Source organism: Lutra lutra, chromosome 2 (assembly GCF_902655055.1).
Source record: "Lutra lutra chromosome 2, mLutLut1.2, whole genome shotgun sequence".
NCBI lineage: Eukaryota > Metazoa > Chordata > Mammalia > Carnivora > Mustelidae > Lutra > Lutra lutra.
The window spans coordinates 76,021,269-76,026,727 of NC_062279.1; positions in this window are offsets into that span (position 1 = coordinate 76,021,269).

The following is a 5,459-nucleotide window of genomic DNA, read 5'->3' on the forward strand; positions in this document are numbered from 1 at the left end:
CAGGCTCTACACTCAGCACCTAGCCTGCTTGAGATTCTCTCTCTCCCTCTCCCTCTGTTCCTCCCCACCCTCTCTCAAGCACTCCCTCTGTCTGTCGGTAAAAAAAAAAAAAAAAAAAAAAAAGAGGGGGAAAAAAAGACACTTAGAACTTTCAATCTCACCTTCCCATCCTCTGGGGAGGTAAGTGGGGCTGGGAATTGAGTTAATAATTGGTCATGCATACATGAGGAAGCCTCCATAACAATCTCTAAATTATGGGTTTGAAGGATTTCTCCTTTGGTGAATGTATCCACATGCTGGGAGAGTGGAACACCCCAACTCCACAGGGACAGAACTCCAGGGCTTGGGACCCCTCCAGACCTTTTCCTATATACATCTTCATTTGGCTACTTATCTGTATACTGTATAATACCTTTTATAATAAACCAATAAATGTAAATAAATAATTTCTCTGAGTTTTGTGAGCCATTATAACAAATTATCAAACCAAAGGAGGGATTGTAGGAACCCAGGGTTTATAGTAAATTGGTTGACAACATGACATTTACAACTAGTGTCTGAAATGGGAGCAGTTTTGTGGGATCAAGCCCTTGTCTCTGAGATCTGTGCTAATTCCAGGTAGTTAGTGTCAGAATTGAATTAAACGGTAGAACACTCAACTAATATTCTAAGAGTTGGAGAAATGGTGGTTAGCGTGAGAGAAAACCCCACACATTTGGTGTCAAAATGTTCTGTGTGTAGAGAAACCGTTTTCCTTAAATCACTATCCTCAAAAACGTTTCTGTGATAAGTTTGAGAGTAGTGAAGGACTCTGGCCACTATACTATGTGTAAAGGTTACTTCTTAAATTATCTAGGTTCTATATTATACTGTCTAACTCTTGAAATTCAATGCCTTAGTATACCTTCTGAGAGAAAGGAAGAGAGATTTGAAACCCCATAGTTGAGAAACTCTTATTCTTTCAAATTTTCTCTTAATCCTCTATGATTTAGAATGTGCATAATGGAGTTCCACATCTGATGTAGATGAGTAGCCTTTATTGGACCTGATCTTCCCAAGATAACAGTCATAAATACTAGGCTTAAAAAAAAAATGACCCAGAGCCAACTTACAGAAGCTTTCACTGGCCAAAGATGAAACTCTTTGAACTTCTTCAATGATGAAAATAAAGGCAATGGGTCCAAACCCATCAAATGTGTTCAAATCCATGTGCTGATCACTTTCTGACACCTGGGAAATAGATAGATAGTATTAAGCATGCATCTTCTCTTTCCTGAAAGAACTATACCATTGGGTAGCCAAATAATAGATAAAGGAGAACATCTTTTCATTAATGTATTTAATGTAAAAAATGTAAAAGAAATTATGGAATTAAAACATACACACACATGCATATACATATATATTATTTTAGGAAAAAGGAATGCTTAATGTCTCTCTCTTTCTACACCCACACACATATACATGTATGCTTAATGCCTTAATATATATATCTAGATAGCTAGATAAATGATAGATGATAGATAGATAGATATCAAACACTCATGTTTGCTTGACATCATAAAAAAAGACAGAGGAACATAGTCTCTTCTCATAGCTAGAGTGATCCTTTTAAATGTAAGTCATATTTTAGCCTATCTTTGGTCAAAATCACAATAGCTCTCAATTTTCTGAAGAGTAAAAATCAACGTCCTTCTGAATGTCTTTAAGAACCTATAAGAGCTGTCTTTGAATTAGCTCCTTATCTCATCTCTCTCTTGACTATACTCCAGCTTCAGTGATTTCCTTCCTGTTCTTTAACACAGGAAAGGTGCTCGAACTTCAAGGCCTTTGCATTGACTGTATTTTCTGTCTAGAGTGCTCTTTTTCCTTACTGCCACCCAGCTAACTTCTTGCCTTTTTCAAAAATTTGCACAAAAGCTCTCTTTTCAATGAGGATTATGGATGCATCCCATTAGAAATTACCTCCAACTCTCCTACTTCTCTTGCCAAATGCATACCCTTTCTGACTCTCCTCTTTATCTTTCTAAGGCTCTTATCATTACTCATATTCACTACTATATTGCTATGAGTTGAACTGCAACCCCCTCCCATCTCCTACAAAACACATGCTGAAATCCTAACCCTGGACCTCAGAATGTGACCTTATTTGGAAATAGGGTCGTTGCCAATGTAATTAGTTAAATTAGGATGAGATCTTACTGGAATGGTGGCAAGGGTGGGGGCTCCTCCAACATGACTGGCGTCCTTCTAGGAAGAGGGAAATTTGAACATAGACAAAGGGAGGACATCATGCGAGGATGAAGGCAGAGATTAGTTATACACCTGCAAAAACCACCAAAGATCACTGACTGACCCTGAAGTTAGGAAGAGGCGAGGAAGGCTTCCTCTGTGAGTTTTCATTGGAGCGTTGCCCTGTGGACACATTGATTTCAGATTTGCAGGCTTCAGAACTGTCAGACAATAATTTTCTGTTTGTTTGGTTTTTTTTTTTAAGCCACAGCTTATAGCACTCTGTTAAGGCAGTCTTAGGAAATGAACACATCTCTCTGTATACTATGTGATTACTATCTAATTCACTTTTTATTGTTCTTATTGCTTATTGTTCGTCCACCACCTGCTACGGACTCCCCTTCTCCCACAAGGCAAACATAAAATAGGAGGGATATTTTTCATTGCTGTTTCCAAAGCACCTACAAGAGTTCCTGGCCCACAGCAGGTATTCAACACTATCTGAATGAAGTAATCCATGTATAAATTTCATCATTTAATCATTTTAGTTGCTCTTTGTGCATTTCCCAGTCCCAGTGTTTTTGTTGTTGTTGCTGTTGTTTTAATGTTTTATTACCCATAGTAATGGGCAACATAGTCAGCAGGAATAATTTAAATAAGCACCAAAACTCGATTTAACACCTCTTCTGAAATAAATATTTTTAAATAATTGTTAAAAGTAATGAGGTTGACCGCTTATAATTTCATGTCTATTTATTTCTCCTAGCCTTGCTTTGCGAAGATGCTATGGAACAAGAAATCAAGTCAGATACCAGAAGAGAATAGGAGAGTTAAGATAATCAGCTCTCGAGCAATGGAGAGTTGACTGAACATAAATTGTTTAATTCCCTAACCAAGTCTCCATAGAAGAAATGATCATTCAAAAAAAATTTTCAAAACTATTATCCCTCCTTCCCCCCTTAATGACTTCCAGCCGCCAATCTGTTCAGACTTCTCAACTTTCAATTAAGAACTTCTGGTTAGGGTAGAGAAATTGCCTCCTTTGAGTTCAGTAGTCTAAAAGTTCCAAATTAGTTTATCGAGTTTGACTAAGCTCATCTCTCAGCAAGCATAAAATCTGTGAAGTTTTACAGGTATTCTACATTTACTAATGTAAGTTACTCTACCAGGATAAAATATCTCTGTCTTTGTTTATATTTGCACTTATGGGGAGATTTCCACCCCCCCCACACTAAAATTAAACCTTGAAATTGTCCCAGTGAAAGTGAAAATACCTATTGCTTTCAAAAACGAGAGGTCATTCTTTGACTTCCTAGTTTTGGGTCTAGTGTAAGACAACAGTTTTGAAGCTAAGCACTCTGAGGGGCAAAGGTTTTAAATCACAAAAGTTTTCTCTTCCAAAAGCAAACCTTGGGGGCATCTGGGTGGCCCAGTAGGTTAAGCCTCTGCCTTCAGCTCAGGTTGTGATCTCAGGGTCCTGGAATCGAGCTCCGCATTGGGATCCCTGCTCAGTGGGGAGCCTGCTCCCCCCCCCACCTCTCTGTCTGCCTCTCCTCCTACTTGTGATCTTTGTCAAATAAATAAATAAAATCTTAAAAAAAAAAAAGCAAACCTTGATGTTCTGAGCAGTTTTACTATAAGCCACAGTGAAGAGAAAAATGAAGATCTGGGGGACATTCTTGATAGGCAGAAAGAAGTACAGGCCCTTAGAATAAAAAGGAGAGAAAAGAAAGAGAAAAGCAAGAATGGACTCAAGTTCTTTCACTTTTTTTTTTTAACCTGTTGTAATATAAAATCTTGGGGTGGGCACCGACAGATCAGAGAAGCTAAAAGTAGAGGCAAATGTACGCGGTTTTATATTTGAAAATCTAGAAAGAGACCGAAAAGCGGAGTGCTTTTATAGCAATGCAGAGTGAGCACAACAGCACAGACACAGCAGCTGAGAGTGTCTGGGCTGAGAAGGCCTCAGTAACCCATGCTGCCTGCTTCAGTTCTTAGTAATCTATAGAAGGAGTAGAATTTCATAAGCTCCTGCAGAGTCCTTGGTCATGAATTTAAAGTTTCCCAGTAGTTGCCAAACTTGACGGGTACAAGACCAATAGAGCAGAGAGTCTAGACTCAGAACAAAATGGAGAGCATGGCTGAGTCTCCGTGCGACCACACAATGAAATGTCAGCAGGGATGGACTGGGGCTGGACTCTCAGCTCCTCACCTTGCTGAGAACAGGCCATACATTATACAGGTGGACATGACAGGGAGACCAGGCAGGAGAACTACTCCTCTGCTGGAGTTCAGTGGGAGTCAGCGTAAGGCACCATGTGGACCAGCACCATTTTCAGCTTCCCCCATGTGTAGACAACATCTAGGGAAGGAGCAGGAGGGTGTGTGAAAGAAAAACTCCATGGAGTCTGGATTTTCAATAGATTAGATAGCTACCAGAATTACCTATTTGCAAATCTAAAATGTTTCCTGTTTTGTTTTATTGTGAGTTTTTGTTTGTTTGTTTGTTTTTGTTTTGTTTTGTTTTTGTGGACAGGAGTCAATATAGCGGAGGGTTAAATCAGTTATAGGAACTGAAGACAGCAATGTTATTTTGCACATATGAGCTATTTGTTAAAATATTCAATGATTTTCAGGGACTCAGTTTTTCAAAAAACTGTCTGAAATAAACAAAAGTTTTAATTGTAAAGTTTACTAAGATAGTATATGAGACCTCAGTACTGAAATAGCACAGAGTCTATAATCATTCTGTATCTTGACCAAAAAACTTAACCTTTTTCTCTCCCCTGTGGATACTCAAAGTATTTTTAAATTATTTAATATTTGGAAATACAGATACTATTTATATTTCACATTTTAGATTGTAAAAGATGTATATAAAAACAATCTTTCTTTGATAGTGTTAATGTGGTATAAGACTAGAAAAGATTTAAAATCTACTTTTATTTGTTAAATTAATTGTGTGTTACTAGAGAGTGGGGGCAAATGAACAATCTGACCAATTATCGATAATAGGAAATCAGTGTTTTCCTGCCAAATCTGTACCCATTGCTTACAGTTACAATCATGACTTGGGTGTACAGCTATCATTTGTTATGATTTGCTGAGCATACTAAATGTTTTCTGTATTTTCACAGACTAAATATTAAGAATTCTATGAAGCAGAAATGAAGATAAATAGATAATATATATTCCTCATATCTAAAATTAAATGAGTCTCAGGAAAA